The sequence below is a fragment of the Scyliorhinus torazame genome, chromosome 10, assembly GCF_047496885.1.
Source record: "Scyliorhinus torazame isolate Kashiwa2021f chromosome 10, sScyTor2.1, whole genome shotgun sequence".
NCBI classification, from domain to species: domain Eukaryota; kingdom Metazoa; phylum Chordata; class Chondrichthyes; order Carcharhiniformes; family Scyliorhinidae; genus Scyliorhinus; species Scyliorhinus torazame.
In genome coordinates, this window is record NC_092716.1 from 240,645,985 (window position 1) to 240,664,747 (window position 18,763).

Consider the following 18,763-nt stretch of genomic DNA (forward strand, 5'->3'; position numbering starts at 1 on the left):
ATCCAGGCAAGTGGAGAGTATTCCATCACACTCCTGACTTGTGCCTTGTAGATGGGGGACAGGATTTGGAGGAGCTCAGTTGTGCGCTGCATGATTCCTAGACTTTGACCTGCTCTGGTAGCCAAACTATTTATATGGTTTGTCCAGTTCAGTGTCTGGTCAATGGTAATGTCGAGAATGTTGATGGTCGGGGATTCATTGGTGGTAACACCGCTGTTGACGCTGGTGTTGCAACTCCTCTTGTTCTTCAGTAGGCATGCAAGGTAGAGCTCCAAAAGCTGCTTCCATTCCAGTGCCAAAACTGACAGCGGGGAAGTGCAGCCCAGGGCGAGTAAAGTTCAAGACAAGTGTCTTGTAGATGTTGGCAATCACCTGGCAACTAGTGAGAACACTCTCTGGGAATGTGTTCTGTGAGCATCAGCCTCTCACCTGTCCATGGCAGCAATTCGTCAGTTTCACTGATCAAAGCCTTCCCAGCCTGTTAGTTTCACTGAGAAGGTCTGGTTGATCCTGACAAGTTGCAGACTGCATTGGCTGTTGCAATAGGAATGGTTAGCAAAAACAGCAGTCAACGACTTATTCAAATATTTATTTACGTATCCGGCAGCATTTAAGGGTGTTTCCCATCAGGATGAAACTTGAAAGCAGAGGACAAATTTGAGATTGTTTTTAAAAGAAATCTTTTCATTGGCATTTTGAAAATTTAGAAACAGTTCTGTGCATTGTTGGCCATACTTATTTACTGTACTATACAGAAAGGTTTGTCCTTCCCTTACTGTACCCTATTTACATTCTGCCGCCCTCTGGTTCGGCATGTGGTCCCACCCACCCGCCCCCCGCCCCAATCAACTCCTCTCTACCCCCTGCCCCCCTTGTGTCCCGCCCTCCCCCCTTTCTCTCCACATTCTCCCCCCCGCCTTTCTTTTCTTCACCCATCAACTTTGGCTGTGTTTCCCCTATGATTTGGGAGGGGGGGATGGGCAGGGGCTGCCTTTCCCCTCCCACGTTGTTCACTTTTGTCTCTCCAGACTTTTCTGCAGCTGTGGGTGGTGTTGCTGATTTGAGATCCTGACCCAGGTCACTTTTAGGTCTGCGCACTTCCTGGGTGCATCCAAACACATCTCCACATGCCCAGTAAAATACTCCACCCCCCCACCCCCTCCACCCACCCTGCCCAGAGACTGACAAGGTAGATGGACACACCATGGTGCCCCGATAATGTCGCAGGATTAGTAATCCAGAAACCCAGGATAATAGTTTGGGGACATGGGTCAAATCCTATCACATTAACTTGAATTTGAATCCAATTCATAAACGTTGGTATATAAATTGAAAGCAATGCAACCATGAAATTCTCACTGATTGTTGTAAAAGCCCATCTGGTTCACTAATGCCCCTTTTGGAGGGAAATCTTCCATCCCGACCCAGTCTGGCCTACACGTGACTGCAGATTCACATCAATATTGTTGACTCCTAACTGCCCTCTGAAATACAAGCCACTCAGTTCAAGGGCAATTCGGGATGGTCCACGATTAAATGCAGGCCTTGCCAGCTCTGCGCTCATCCCATGAAAGAATAATTAAAATAAAAAGTATGTCGAGTTGAATGCTCAATTCGGGGTTTAATAAAATGGAAAAGCTGTGAACTGTCCAATCAGAGACACCATGGCTGAGGAGGGAACTGTAATTGGCGGCAAATGTGGACAGTTTGTCGTTTGACTCAAGACAATGGGCTGGATTCCCGGTCGGCGGGATCCTCTGTTTTGCCGCCAGCGCACTCACACCCGCGTATTTCCCGACAGCGTGAGAGTGCCCACATTGGGAAACCCCATTGGCCAGCTGCCGGCGGGGGAATGCCGCACCGGTTTTCGGGTGGGCCAGACGGAGAATCAAGCCCAATAGGTTTGCTGATCCCAATACTTATTTGGAATAAATTGCAGATCATCTAATTGGGTGTCGGACAAGTAGTCCAGTGAAGGAGTTGAGGGAGCTAGAACTGGGTGTTGTTAACTTGCGTTTGGATTCCTTGTAAGGATTCCATTTTATTCTCCCAGTTTCTCTGTCTTTGCCGCATCTGTTCAGACAATACAAATTCCCACACTTGCACTTCCAATATGTTTTCCTTTATCCTCAACCGAGGATTCCCAGCCAATGTGGTTGACAAGATGCTTTGTGTCTCTGATCTACTTCACGCCCTTCTGATTTTAACCCAGCTGCGACGGAACAGCGATATATTTCTAAGTCAGGGTGATGAGTGACTTGAGGGGGGACACAGCGAGGCTATGGTGTTCCCATGTATCTGCTGCCCTTGCCCGTGGGTTTGGAAGGTGCTGCCAAAGGAACCTTGGTGAGTTCCTGCAGTGTATCTTCTGGATGGAACACACGGCTGCCACTGTTCGTCGGTGGTGGAGGGTTCGAATGTTTGTGGAAGGCGGAGCAATCGAGCGGACTGCTTTGTCCTGGATGGTGTCGAGCTTCTTAGGTATTGTTTGAGGTTCACTCATCCAGGCAAGTGGAGAGTATTCCATCACACTCCTGACTTGTGCCTTGTAGATGGGGGACAGGATTTGGAGGAGCTCAGTTGTGCGCTGCATGATTCCTAGACTTTGACCTGCTCTGGTAGCCAAACTATTTATATGGTTTGTCCAGTTCAGTGTCTGGTCAATGGTAATGTCGAGAATGTTGATGGTCAGGGATTCATTGGTGGTAATGCCATTGAACGTCAAAGGATGCTCTCTTATTGGAGATGGTCATTCCCTGGCATTTGTGTTGCATGAATGTTATTTGCCACTTTCCAGCCGAAGCTTGGATATTGTCCAGGTCTTGCTGCATTTGGACATGAACTGCTTTATTATCTGAGGAGTGGCTAATGACGCTGAACATTGTGCAGTCATCTGCGAATATCCCCACTTGTGACCTTATAATGGAAGGCGGTGAAGATGGTTGGGCCTAAGACAATACTCTGAGGAACTCCTGCAGTGATGTTCTTGAGCTGAGATGATTGACCTCCAACCACCACAACTATCTTTGTTTAATCCAGGTAGGACTCCAAACAACGAAGAGCTTTCCCTCTGATTCCCATTGACCCCAGTTTTTCTCCTTGATACTTGGTGAGATGCTGCTTTTATGTCAGGAGCTGAGTGATCCTGGCGGAATCCAAACTGAGCATCCATGAGCGGATTATTGCTGAGTAAATGCCGCTTGATAACACTTGATTATCTCGTCCATCAGTTTACTAATGATTGAGGGGTAATTGGCTGGGTTATATTTGTCCCAGTTTGTGTGGATGGGATGTACTTTGCAATTTTGCACATTGTCGGGTAGATGCCAGTGTTGCAGCTACACAGGAACAACTTGGCTAAGTTCTGGAGTAAAAGTATTCAGTACCATTGCCAGAATATTGTCAGGGCCCATAGACTTTGCAGTGTTCAGTGACTTCAGTTGTTTCTTGATTTCACGTGGGGTGAATCAAACTGGCTGAAGACTGACATCTGTGACATTAGGGACCTCTGGCTTCAGGTTTTTTTTGAATCCTATGTAAGCACAGAGGAGATGAATCCTTTTACCTTCTCCCTTCTCACCATCCAATGCTCTCTTTCAACTTTTCACCATGAAATATTTTGTTCTTTAATCTCTCCTGCCCTCCACACTGTCCCAGACCTCCCTGTTTGTTCCCACTGTCCTCCACTTCAACTAGTTTAAAACCTGTTCCACATCTATCTTTCTTCAGTACTCATGAAAGGCCAGCTCGACCTGGAAAGTTAACTCTATTCATGTTTGTCTGGATGCTGCCTCACCTGCTGAGTATTTCCAGCAATTTCTTTTTCTTTCCAAAATCTGCAGTGTTTTGCTTCTGTGTTGAAGGCCGTGGGGGTTGGAGTTAGGGTTTAGAGTTATGGCATACGGAGCCTTGGGGTTCAGGGTCAGGGTCTGGGGTAGGGTTCAGAGTTAGGATTATGGATTATGGCACCGGGACTAGGGGGATAAAGGATCAGGATCTGGGTACAGGGTCAGGGACAGGGTCGAGGTTTGTGTTGTCAGGTTTTGGGTTAGTGTTCGGGTTGAGAGTTCTGAATGGAGGGTCCGTTGGGCTGGTTAGGGTTAAGGCTCTGAGTTAGGGGGAGTTTAGGGTTTAGAGTTACAGTTTAGGATTGGGTTTAGGGCTCAGAGTTAGGGGTGGGGAGTCTGGGAGGCTATAGTTAGGGTTCAATATTATGACTAGGGTTCTGAGGTATGGCATGGAGAGACTACAGGTTTAGGTTTAGGGTTAGGTTTCAGAGTTAGTGATGGGTTTGGGTTAGGGTTCAGGCTGAGGAGATTGAGAGGCTATAATTAGGATTCAGAGTTATGATTAGGCTTCTTAGTTATGACATGGTGAACCTGAGGGGAACTTTGACTTGGTGAGCATCAGGGAAAAGCAGTTCAGTGGATGGTCACAATCTTCATGATGAAAACGTTCATCAGCTCCTTAAATATTACACGTGAGGTTTGAAGGGGCACAGGGAATAGGTTTAAACTGAATTGCCAGGAATGACTAGAAGTGCTGAGGATTATCTTTTCTTCTCAGGAAGAAATTGAGTTCTTGGCTGTTTTTGACAGTCACACTTGATATGATTCAGTAAAATCTGGTGATAGATAGCTCAACTTGATGTGTAGCCAGTAAAACTGTAAGTGTTGGAGCAGCACGGTGGCGCAGTGATTAGCGCGACTGCCTCACAGTGCCGAGATCGCAGGTTCGATCCCTCTGGGTCACTGTCCATGTGGAGTTTGCACATTCTCCCCGTGTCTGCGTGTGTTTCACCCCCACAATCCAAAGATGTGCAGGGTAGGTGGATTGGCCATGCTAAATTGCCCCTTAATTGGAAAAAATGGTCTCTAAATTTATTTTTAAAAACACTGTAAGCGACCCACGGGAAAGTAGAATTGGGTTGACTTGTGCTTTGAGGATTGTGAGAGGAGATGATCAGGTATTCTTCCTCATGATGAAGACCACTTAAAGTACCTCCTGCACACGGGCCGGGATTCTCCGCCGGAGTGAGTCTCCGTTATGTCGGCGTCCGGGGGTTTCCCGACGGCGTGGGGCAATGGGAAACCCCATTGACCGGCCGGTGTAACGGAGAATCCCGCCGGCCGGTCGGGGCAGAAATGTGGCGGGGCGGGGCCGAGAATCCCGCCCATGGACTTTATTTTATTTGAAATGGTCGTCCTTGGTGTCCCAAAATTAAGGTCTGAATTATTTGCAGCAGGCATTTCCACGGCTGCTTCCCGCAATTCATCGGAAATTCAGCTTCAAATAAAATAGGTTGAGATCCAGGGTTATACCTGGGTGGGTGTGATTGGAAACCCCAGGCGAGTAGTACCGTGGAAAGGTCTCTGTTGAGGCAGCTCGATGATTTCCACCAATATCAAATGATCTGACAAAATCAAGCAGGTTAGTTTTAATTTAAGAAAAGGGTTTCCTTTAATTGAAAGCGAATGCAATATCAGATGCTCCGTCAAGTAAGTGACTTTTGTTGTAAACAGGCAAAGCAAATTTTGAATGTTCATCTCTCCACCACAAATCAATCGTGCTTCCCAGAGGATGTTTGCAGTAGAACATCAGTGACAGGCTCCTGACTGTACATGTCAATTTACCGGATTCAGATAAGATAGCGGTAGGTAGGATTGCTCCTGTTGCAAGAGAACAATCCTAATTTTATCCCGGTAATTTTAATTGTGCTTGGCTTAATTGAGGGTTAATGGATATTCTGGGCATGTTTGATGTTCCCGATACCATCGAGCTGCTACAGTTCAATTGTCATAGGGGGCGAAACGGCGCGAAGTCCGCCAACTGGCGCCCAAAACGGTGCCAATCAGACGGGCATCGCGCCACCCCAAAGGTGCGGAATGCTCCGCATCTTTGGGGGCCGAGCCCCAACATTGAGGGTCTAGGCCGACGCCGGAGGAATTTCCGCCCCGCCAGCTGGCGGAAACGGCCTTTGTTGCCCCGCCAGCTGGCGCGGAAATGACATCTCCGGGCAGCGCATGCGCGGGAGCGTCAGCGGCCGCTAACAGTTTCCCACGCATGCGCAGTGGAGGGAGTCTCTTCCACTTCCGCCATGGTGGAGACCGTGGCAGAGGCGGAAGGGAAAGAGTGCCCCCACGGCACAGGCCCGCCCAGGTATCGGTGGGCCCCGATCGCGGGCCAGGCCACCGTGGGGGCACCCCCGGGGCCAGATCAGCCCGCGCCCCCCCCAGGACCCACGCCGCCTTGTCCCGCCGGTAAGGTAGGTGATTTAATTTACGCCGGCGGGACAGGCAATTTATCGGCGGGACTTCGGCCCATCCGGGCTGGAGAATCGAGCGGGGGGGCCCGCCAACCGGCGCGGCGCGAATCCCGCCCCCGCCGAATCTCGAGTGCCGGAGACTTCGGCAACCGGCGGGGGCGGGATTCACGCCAGACCCCGGCGATTCTCCGACCCGGCGGGGGGTCGGAGAATGTCGCCCGTGGTCTTTTACGCCAGGACAATTGGCATCAAAAGGCCACAGATTCACCGTTTTGCAGAGGGCTAGCAGGCAGCTGTCATGGAACCCGCCGCTCCAGCTGCTGATACGGCCCCCCGCACTTCCAGGTTAGAGGCCGCGCTTGCGCATGGCGGACTCAGCCCGCAGACCTGGACTGCAGAAATAGTGCCCCGCATCGGCCGCTCCCCCCAGTCCCGAATGAGGCACCCCCGCCCTCCAATCGGTTTCCCCCAGCTGTGGCGGCCCCGTGCTGAATCCGTAGCCGCCAAGCGGGTATCACGGACGGTGGGACCATGAGTGGTCCATGCCGTCGGGAATTCGGCCGGTTGAGTACGGAGTATAGCGGGGCGGGCCTCAGCCAATAGCCTGAGGTGGTGGATAATCGGCACGGTATACTCCTCGTGTACACTGCTTTTCAGGGGGCGGAGAATTGCGGAACCTGCGCCGGTCCCGATTTTGTGCGGGAAACCGGATTCTCCGCCCTGTCGCCGAACGTGATTTTGGCATCAGGGTGTGGAGAATCCAGCCCCGGATTCGTGGAGTTCTACGACAGCAAAACTGACACTGCACCTGTACCAATTCCAAGGCCGCTAAAGAGCTAACCCTGACGCCACGTGGAACACGATCAATTCCAAGGAGAAACGGTGCAGGATTCGCCAGATTTACGATTGACACTCCGGAGGCTGACCAGCTGCAGTCACACTTACACACTTCACTCCCCACACACACCATCCCAGCCAACACGATAGAAACTAGGAGAGCGGTATCCCCCTTTACGGACGGCGAGCTTGAGACCCCTGCCAGACCCCGCTGAGCAGAGGTGGGTGAACCTATACCCTGGCCCGGGAAGGTGGCTGCCAGCTGCCACTGTTCGCCATGCATGGGCGCAGGTGGCAGTGGCTGGAAGCACCATGATCAACAGTGCCGTAAGAAACTGCATAACCTCCCCAGGGCAGCCAGGGTGAGTAGATAGCACTGTGCCCCTGGCACTAACCCTGTCCCACACACTCGTAACTCTATGTCCCCACCCGGAGGGTGTCCGAACCCCACCCTTAACCACATGCTGGCACACATACAAGCTGCTATGGCTGGGTGCCCTGGACACTGATGCCACCAGCTACCCACCCCCTGTGCTGCATGCATCGGACAGTCTAACACTGGGCATTTTCCATACCCCCCCAAGTTCGGCGTCGGGCAAGGAAGCGAGACCCCACTGAGTTGCAGTTCCTCGTGACACGTGTGTCAAACCTCCCAACTCCACCCCTACACTACCCTCACCCCCACACTGCACTTACCCCCACACCACTCCCTCACCCCCACACCACTACCTCACCCCCGCACCACCCCCTCACCCCCTCACCGCCCCCACACCACCCCCACACCCACAACACCTCCATACCCCCGCACCATCTCCACCACCACCCCCACTCCCCCCTCCCAAAAACACACTGCCCTCCCCATCACCAACCCCACCCCCTTCCCCAACACACACCCCCACCACCCTCACTCCCCCTCGGCCTAATCATGTATCTTGTCTTGCAGGAGCTTCTGCAGATGGGACTGGCCCTTTTGGTGTCACATGCCCCGTCCCTCAGCCACAGGCACAGCCAGAACCCCAGGTTCTCACCACAATGCATCACCAGTTAGAGCACATGCACTATAAAGACAGGGGGCATCAGGGTTCCCGCTCATTTGAGTTGCAGCTAGCTAGGAGGACAGAGCTCACAGCCTGCAATACAGACATTCACCATGTGCTGAGTGCATCGACTGGTGAGGACAAGACAAAGGTCTTTAGTTAAAGCTAGCATCGTATTAACGCACAGTCGGAGTATGTTTAAACAGTTAATGATTCAATAAAATAGTGTTGCACTATTTCAAGTGTTGGTGACCTGTATGTGATCCAGAACACCCAACACATCATGATACCAGGAGTGGTGGGATACTAGCACTTCTTAGACCTACCTGCAAGTGATCTGCCTTCCGCCAGCATTCCGTCATCCTGCAACATGGACAACATCAGCCCGCCGCCGCCGCTCCGCATCGCCGGCAACCTCGGGGCCAACTGGAAGATTTTCAAACAGCGCTTCCAGCTCTTCCTCGAAGCCACAAACAGGGAGGGCGCCTCGGATGCCAGAAAGATTGCTCTTCTCCTCTCCACGGCCGGGGACCATGCCATCCATATTTTCAACTCTCTCACCTTTGCGGATGATGAAGATAAAACAAAGTTTAAGGTGGTCCTCCTCAAGTTTGACACTCACTGCAGCGTAGGGCAGCACGGTAGCATAGTGGTTAGTGCAATTGCTTCACAGCTCCAGGGTCCCAGGTTCGATTCCCGGCTGGGTCACTGTCTGTGCGGAGTCTGCATGTTCTCCGCGTGGGTTTCCTCCGGGTGCTCCGGTTTCCTTCCATAGTCCAAAGATGTGCAGGTTAAGTGGATTGGCCATACTAAATTGCCCTTAGTGTCCAAGATTGCCCTTAGTGTTGGTTGAGTGGGGTTGCTGGGTTATGGGAATAGGGTGGTGTGGGCTTGTGTGGGGTGCTCTTTCCAAGAGCTGGTGCAGACTCGATGGGCCGAATGGCCTCCTTCTGCACTGTAAATTCTATGAAATCTATGTAGAGGTGAATGAAAGTTTTGAGCGCTACGTGTTCCAGCAGCGTTTGCAGGGTAAGGATGAACCTTTCCAATCCTATCTCACACACCTCCGCATCATTGGGCAGTCTTGCAGCTACGGGCCCACCTCCGACTCCATGATACACGGCTAGATCGTTTTTGGTGTTCAGTCGGACCCCCTACGACAGCAGCTCCTCAAAGTAAAGCAACTCACGCTAGCGACCGCCATCGAGACCTGTGTCTTACATGAAAACGCCACGAGTCGGTATTCCCACATCCAAGCGGCTGAAACGGCGCGGCAAGGTCCCCACGAGGCGGAATGGGTCTAAGTGATTGAGCACCTTCAGGGCCTCAGCCTGGATGAGGACGGCCATTTCGCGCGCTTTTCGCGGACTCCCAAGCTTGTGCGCACCAAACGAGGGGACGGCGACGTTGAGGAACGTAATACGCAGGCACGCACCACGCACGGCCGTACAGCGCATGCGCAGTGGCGCAGCGAACGTGCTGATGCTACGACATGTGGCAACCGTGGCTCCGCCCACTTAAAATGGCAATGCCCTGCAAAATCTCGGCAATGCCTGCGATGTGGCAGACTTGGCCACTATGCTGCCTGCTGTCGAGCAGCTCAGCCTGCCAATTCATATCGCTTCAGCCAGCCTCGCAGGAATGTCCGAGCAATTCAACCCACGGCACCGAGTCCAATGCGGACCTCCCACACAGCAGTGACACCGAGGACCCGAAGGCGCCTTTTCGAGTCGGTGTCGTAACGAAAAACAGGCTGTCCCCGAAGCAAAGACACCAGCCACTGTCGGTATACAGCATCGATCCAGACGATGTGTGGTGTGCTACCCTGATGGTCAACCAGTCCCACATACGATTCCGCCTGGACACTGGTGCCTCCGCCAATCTGACTTCCCAAGTCTGACTTCCAAAGCCTTTGTGCCAAACCAGCCATCCTTCCATCAGCCTGCCAGCTATTGGATTATAATGGCAATGTCATTCCTGGTAGCGGCTCGTGCCAACTTGAAGTGACGCACAGGTCACGCAAAGCCACCCTTCCTTTCGAGATCGTGGGCTCCTCGAAAGACACCCTGCTTTGTGCACAGCATGCAAGCTGTTGAACCTAGTTCAGAGAGTGCACTCCCACTCTCCTGATGACACGTCTGGCTTCCAGGACGCTGACTTCAGGGCGCAACTCGACGCCATCATTGACCAGCACCGCAACGTCTTCGAAGGCATGGGCACGCTCCCAAATACTTACAAAATCGTACTCAAACAGAACGCCACGCCTGTGGTGCACGCACCACACAGGGTCCCAGCACCCCTTAAGGACCACCTCAAGCAGCAGCTGCAGGACCTCCAGGACCAAGGAGTGATCTCCAGAGTTACGGAACCAACCGACTGGGTCAGTTCCATGGTATGTGTAAAAAAGCCTTCCGGCGAGCTGAGAATTTGCATTGATCCCAAGGATCTGAATCGCAATATCATGAGAAAGCATTATCCAATTCCCAAGCGCAAAGAGATCACATGCGAGATGGCTCGCGCCAAGCTCTTCACCAAATTTGACGCCTCAAAAGGATTCTGGCAAATCCAGCTCAGCAAATCCAGCAGGAAACAGTGTACATTCAATACCCCCAACAAATAATGGAAGGCATTGAAGGTGTTCCCGTCTATGTCGACGACATAATCATTTGGTCCACCACCCCACAGGAGCATGTCAGTCGCCTCCAGCGCGTGTTCAAACGCATACGTGAGCAGGGCCTACGCCTCAACAGAGCCAAATGCTCTTTTGGTCAGACGGAACTCAAGTTCCTTGGGGACCACATGTCCCAGTTGGGTGTGCGGCCGGATGCGGACAAGGTGGCTGTTATCACAGCCATGAAAACGCCAGAGGACAAGAAGGCGGTCCTCCGATTTCTGGGCATGGTCAGCTTTTTAGGGAAGTTCATCCCTCACCTCGCCTCTCATACCCGGCTCTCAGGAACATGGTCAGGAAGACGACAGACGTCCAATGGCTTCCTGCCCACGAGCGCGAATGGAGAGAACTCAAAACCAAACTCACCACGGCCCCGGTCTTAGCTTTCTTTGATCCATCAAAAGAGACCAAAATTTTGACCGATGCCAGCCAATCCGGCATTGGGGCAGTGCTCCTGCAACGCGATGAGGCCTCATCATGGGCCCCCGTTGCATATACGTCACGCGCCATGACCTCCACGGAACAGCGCTACGCGCAGATAGAAAAGGAGTGCCTGGGCCTTCGGACCGGTGTGGTTAAGTTTCCTGATTATGTGTACGGACTTCCTCAATTCACCGTCGAGACCGACCATCGCCCGCTGATCAATATAATACAGAAAGACTTGAACGACATGACGCCCCGCCTCCAGCGTATTCTTCTCAAGCTCCGGCGATACGACTTCCAGTTGGTATACACCCCAGGCAAAGACCTCATCATTACCGACGCTCTCTCCAGGGCAGTCAACACTCCGTGTGACCCAGTGGGATTTGTCTGCCAGGTTGACGCCCATGTGGCCTTCGTGGCCTCCAATCTACCTGCCTCGGATGAATGCCTCGCCAAAATTCGCTGCGAGACGGCGGCTGACCCGTTGCTACAGCGTGTCATGCGCCACCTAACGGACGGATGGCTCAAGGGCCAATGACCTCAGTTCTATAACGTCAGAGATGATCTGGCGGTAGTAGATGGTGTTTTCCTGAAACTGGACCGCATTGTCATCCCGCATAGCATGCGCCAGTCGTCCTGGAATAGCTACACAAGGGCCTTCTTGGCGTGGAAAAGTGCCGCCGACGGGCCCGGGAGGCAGTGTACTGGCCCGGCATCAATGATGACATAGCCAACACAGTGCTCAACTGTCCCACTTGGCAACGCTTCCAGCCGGCCCAACCACGTGAGACCCTACAGCCTCATGAGTTGGTCACATCCCCTTGGACCAAGGTGGGCAGCAACCTGGTCCACGCGCTGGGCAGGGACTATGTCCTGATTGTAGACTACTTTTCAAACTACCCGGAAGTGATACATTTGCACAACATCACATCGTCTGCAGTCATCCCTGCCTGTAAGGACACCTTTGCTCGACACGGCATCCCACTCACTGTGATGTCGGACAATGGCCCCTGCTTCGCAAGCCAGGAATGGTCCAACTTTGCCAGGAGGTACAACATTGCACATGTCACATCCAGTCCCCTGTACCCCCAATCCAATGGCAAAGCGCAAAACGGTGTCCACATCATCAAACGGCTCCTCTGCAAGGCTGCTGATGCTGGGTCCGATTTCTACCTCGCCCTGCTGGTCCTATCGCTCTGCCCCACTGTTCACTAGCCTGTCGCCAGCCCAGCTGCTCATGGGTCGCACACTGAGGACCTCGGTGCCGACCATCCATGTCCCAGACCTCGACCACGTTCCGGTCCTTCAACGAATGCAACTGTCTCGTGCGCAGCACAAGGCGGCTCATGACTCCCGTGCAGCTGATCTCCCTGCTCTGGCTCCAGATGACAACGTCCACATCCATCATCCAGATGGTGGCTGGTCTGCAACTGCTGTGGTTCTTCGGCAGGTGGCTCCCCGATCGTTCCTGGTTCGTCTACCGGATGGTTCCATTCTGCGCCGTAATCGATGTGCCCTTCGTCTTGTTCCACGCTCGCTACTTAATCCTCCACTGTTGCCACGCCCTCCTGTTGACCCTGACCTGGACTATGCAGAGATTCCAGTCACTCTGCATCCTCCTCACTCTGATGCAGTCCAGCCCGCTTCTCAGCCGGCGGCTCCCGACCCACCCTTGAGGCGGTCAGCCAGAATTCGTCGCCCACCTCAGAGACTTAATTTGTGAACTTTGTGGACTTCTGATTTGTTCTGTTCTTCCGTTTAATCGTTTAAGTGGTTTGTATATAGTGTTCATCTCGTCATTTTTGTGACACACTTTTTCTGCACCAGACACCTTCCTTTGTAAATAGTTTAGTTTTTATGTACATAGTCCTGTAAATATTTCGCACACACGTAGTCAGGGACATTCACCATACACTATTTATTGCCACGCAGGTACATTTATTATAAAAGGGGGGATGTCATAATATACACCAGTATATCATGGTGCAGACACACACTGATGGACACACAGTGGGACCAATCAACACACACAACACCGCAGCCAATCACCAGTTAGAGCACACGCACTATAAAGACAGGGGGCATCAGAGTTCCCGCTCATTTGAGTTGCAGCTAGCTAGGAGGACAGAGCTCACAGCCTGCAACACAGACATTCACCATGTGCTGAGTGCATCGACTGGTTAGGACAAGGCAAAGGTCTTTAGTTAAAGCTAGTATCGTATTAACCCACAGTCTAAGTATGTTTAAACAGTTAATGATTCAATAAAATAGTGTTGCACTATTTCACGTGTTGGTAACCTGTATGTGATCCAGAACACCCAACACATCACTCCTCATAACCCCTGTAAGGCTCTCCCAAACGTTTCCCCGTCCGACACTGAAAAATGGAGTGGGCAATGGAAAATGTAATAGAATTGTCTCTTCAACAAGTTGAATGGCTTGTTAATTGCTTGTTTAAAAATCGCGGGCGAGCTCCCAATTCCCATGCCTGCAAACATTCCGTGGTGTCAGAATCTGGCCTGGTGACATCAGATTGCTGTACCAACATCATTATGTCGTATCGTACATGCTCACAGGGGTCGGCCCACCTCATGTGCTCATAAATCCTGATTATATTCCTGGACAGCGGTGCACTGTTGGAGTCTCCACAGACAGCAAGCTTTAGAAATCACTGATGAGATCCTCCCCTTTCACATTACAATATCTCTGTTTCAAAGGTTACATCCTCTTATAAGGCATAACTGATTTTTTGACAATGTACTAAGTCATAACTATTGTTGAAAAACCTCTCTCGCATGCCAAAGAAATAATTTTAGGTTTGTACAATATCAAATTTTCCATTATCCATTACGGCAACAATTCCATGGTTTTCTCTGAAAATAAAAATTATGGTTTTTAAAGTTTGTTTGTGGTATATTAAATTCTAACTAGGCAGTGCAGGGGCAGTGCCAGGTCAGTGTAAGGAGGCAGTGCCAGGGGGCAGTGACTGGAGGCAGTGCCAGCGGACTGTACCAGGGTACTGCCTGGGCATGATTCCTGCCCCCCGCTGGATGCTGTACTACCATGTGCACCCCCAGCTGGCTCTCTATTCCCAAACTCTACCCCACGTTCTGTAAAATTTATAATAATTGGTGTATTTACTTGCTGTTTTCTGTCTGCGAGAAGCGATTGGTGCAGAGCATTGTGTATAAGGAGGCCATTCGGCCCATCAAATCCTCACCGGCCCTCTAAAAGAACACCTGCCTAGGCCCACTCTCCCACCCTATCCCCATAACCCCATCTAATCTGCACATCTTTGGGCACTAAGGGGCAATTCATCATGGCCACTCCAGCTAACTGCACATCTTTGGACTGTGAGAGGAAACCTGAGCCTCCAGAGGCAGACACGGGGAAAAAGTATAAACTCCACACAGACCGTCACCCAAGGCCGGAATTGATGCCAGCTACCTGGCGCTGTGAGGCAGCAGTGATAATCACTGTGCCACCCGGCGCCCTCTGCAATCCTCCACAATATTGCTCTGTAAAGGGAGCCGAGTAGAAAGAAAGACTTGTCTCCATGAGGCACCTTCACAGCCTCATAACTTCCCCAGCTGCTTGCAGGGGAATCCAGGAACCAATCTCTGGATGGGAAGGCCCCCAAAATACTAATGACAGGATAATCTGCTTTGTGTGATGTCAACCGAGGGAAGCATATAAACCAGAAATCCGTGAAATTTCTCCTTCTTGAAAGAGCGCTGTCGGATCTTTTAGGTGCACTGAAGAGAAGGGACCTTGAATCAACATCTCTTCTTAAAGACATTGGTCGGAATTCTCCGGCCGTTGGCCGGTGGTGGGATTTTCTGGCCCTGCCGGCAGTGTACCCCGCCCGTGAGTTTCCTGGCATCGTGGAGCGGCTTCAGTGGAAATTCCCAGTGACAGCAGCGGGAGCAGAGAATCCCACCGCCAGCAGGCGGAATGCCACCTCCCGCCCCCAAGAAACAAGGCCGGGATAACAAGCCCAATACCTCTAACGATGGAACACTTTTCATTACTGCACTGAAGTGCCATCTTACATGACATGCTCAATTCCCTGGAGCAGGACTTAGCCATGATCTTCTGACTCAGGGTCGAGAGTCCAATGACTGAGACAAAACCGACACCTAATGAAGAGGCAAGGAGAAGAAGACGAAGGCCAGAATGAGGGAGCAGAGTGCCCTGTTGAAGAAAACGGAGCAGCAGGTAAGGTTTCATTGTGAAATCATTTCCCACAACTGCCCGATATCTGTACATTTTGAGCCCGGTTTGTACATCAGCATCCTTGCGGGTATCCCTAATGTCTCCCAACACCTTGAATCCGCCTCAAAACCAAAGAGCTGGCGCGACACATTCTGCCATGTCAGTGTAAGTTTCATTAATGCTTACGCTCCATCGTACAGCCACATTTGATATTTTCTGGCACAGGGATACGCCTCCAATAAAGTCGGCTTCCGAAAACGGTTCTCTTTCCAAACACCTCCCAGTGGGCAGAGGAAGTGAGACGGGTGGTTGCTAGGTGCCAGTGGTTGCTGCACGAAGTTCAGTTTTGCCTGCAATGTGCAAACAAGGACACTGTGGCTACTGGTGAAGTGACAGCTGAGACCAGTGTGTTGACTGCTTTTCCAACAGTCACTTGAGTGATGCGGCAAGGCGCATGAGAGTGCGGAATTGTCCTGACAGGCAACTCCATCACCCATGTCAACGTCTGTCATTCCCCAACTGTAGGACATTCCTTCTGGCTGGCTGGAGATCTGTGTCAGAGCAACCTTCAGGCAACGATCAGGCAGTTGGTTCTCGGTGCTATGGCTGAATCTTAAATGCAGCTCACTTCAGAGGACATATCTGTTGGATATCGTAATTCAAATCTCAATTGCACCTCAGTCAAAGAATGTGCCTCTTCATGCGGCATGGAGTGGTTATATTTTACATAGTGCTTGCCAGTCTAAAGAACAGGTTATGTAGAATGCACAGATGTAGGCTGTGGACTTTTCTGCAAATACCCCCTGAGCTGCACAGGATGCGTGGAGGAGTTTGCAATGAATTCAGTAATCCCATGACGCAATGATGTTGCACCACCAAAGAAGACCTGTAGGTTTGCCCTGTGAGGTAGGAAAAGTAGCAGGATAGGTGAAACAGGTGATTAAGAAGGCAATTGGAGTTTTGTCCTTCATTGCTGGAGGGATGGAGTTGAAGACTAGGGTGGTTCTGCTGCAACTGTATAAGGCGTTAGTGAGGCCACACCTGGAGTATTGTGTTCAGTTTTGGTCTCCTTACCTGAGACAGGACGTACTTGCACTGGAGGGTGTGCAGAGGAGATTCACTAGGATAATCCCAGAGTTGAGGGGGTTGGATTACCAGGAGAGGTTGAGTAGATTGGGACTGTACTCATTGGAATTTAGAAGGATGCTGGGGATCTTATAGAAACATATAAAATCATGAAGGGAATAGCTAGGATAGATGTGGGCAGGTTGTTTCCACTGGCGGGAGAAAGCAGAACTAGGGGGCATAGCCTCAAAATAAGGGGGAGTAGGTTTAGTACTGAATTTAGGAGTAACTTCTTCACCCAAAGGGTTGCGAATCTATGGAGTTCACTGCTCAGTGAAGCCGTTGAGGCTCCTTCATTAAATATTTTCAAGAAAAAATAGATAGTTTTTTGAAGAATAAATGAATAAAGGGTTATGGTGTTCGGGCGGGAAAGTGGAGCTGAGTCCACAAAAGATCAGCCATGATCTCATTGAATGGCAGAGCAGGCTCGAGGGGCCAGATGGTCTACTCCTGCTCCTGGTTCTTATGTTCTTATGTCCTGCAAATGGAAGTGATCTCCCATCATCAGCACCGGGGTGGTCAATACTGAGGTAATATTATTCACTGTCCTTTCCTCAAGCTTGATTGGCTGGCCGTGAAAGTCAAATAGGAATTTCTCAGCATTTTCTTTACTAAATTGGCTGAAGGTTGTTTATTTATTTTTTGTCTCTGTCAAGAGTTCAAGCAGATGGGAGAAGAGATAGAAAATTCCGGAGAGACGGCTGGACCCAGCTGACTTAATATGTCAATTTATCTCTTCTCTTCTTGTTCTTTATCATATGGTTGTGTATCCAGATCGTTGGGTGGAGGAACTGATATCGGCTTTCAAGCTAGTTTTTAACTCGTGTTAGTTTATGGAATTATTTTCTGCAAAATTTTATAGTCTCCCTTACAGCCTCACTAACCTTGTACTCTTGGACACCTGGAGGAATAGGTGATTGACCGAGGGCACTTTTCAATGTAACAAATCCATTGAAAAGTGGTTGCGATGCCATAAGCTGAAGTATCGCAATGTGGGCCCGCTTGTGAGAGAATGAAAGTGTGAGTAAATAAAGACATAGGCAAACGAAAGCACAGATACTGCATAAGCATCGGAGAAGTTTCAAAATTCAATCTCTCCCATTCCTTCTAACATCTCTGCGTTTCATTATGAATTAATTCTGTTCATAGTGTATGATCTACATGTGCCACTATCTTACTGATTAGGTAGGGCCTGGTTATCTTATATTTTCGCTGGACGACCATTCAGCTCACAGGGATGGGTGATCTGGACAGGCAGTACATGCAAAACCTGGGCATGCACGGCAGCACAATGGTTAGCACTGTTGCTTCACAGCGCCAGGATCCCAGGTTCTGGGTCACTGTCTGTGCGGAGTCTGCACGTTCTCCCTGTGTCTGCATGGGTTAGGTAATTTGGACATTCTGTATTCTCCCTCTGTGTACCCGAACAGGCTGGAATGTGGCGACTAGGGGCTTTTCACAGTAACTTCATTGCAGTGTTAATGTAAGCCTACTTGTGACCATAAAGGTTATTAAAATTATTACTAAAAACCTATGGAAGGATTCGTGGGTTAAGCTCATTGAAATTCTCGCAAATGAAAAGCTGCAAGTCAAGCTGAAGCCATCCCAATCTCAGGGTCCAGAACTGGCAGGAATCTTGTCATGCTGTTCATATGATGGCCACAGAAGCTGTTGATACTGTCACAAGACACACTGAGCAACGTTTTGATACTTGTCAGAACAAGGCTTTTTCATCATCAATGGCAGTCTGTCAAGTTATACCCATGATTTCCCCATTGTAGCACCGTCAATATGACGCGAGGCAGGTTGAGGTAATGCCAATTGAAGGCTTTATTAAGCAGAACTTTATCCCCAGCAGCGTGGTTACAGAATACAACTGCTGAGGGAAATGGAGGGAAAAACTGGGTTCTTATACCGGCATTTCTGGGTGGAGTCCAGTAGGTGGCAGATCCTATCAGGACCTGGCATCCCTCCACCAATAGCCTGTCGACACGTGGTGTACCGTATTACCCCTAATACATATCACCACATTCACCCCTTGTTGAAAATAAACCAGGCGGGATGGTGGTTCGCATGGTGGTAGGGGTTTACAGAGTCGGTACTGTGCCGTAACTTTGAACAAAACACAAAATTATCGCTTCAACTTGGCCAATGGGCCAAACAGGGTCGGCATGGTGCCATAACTATAAC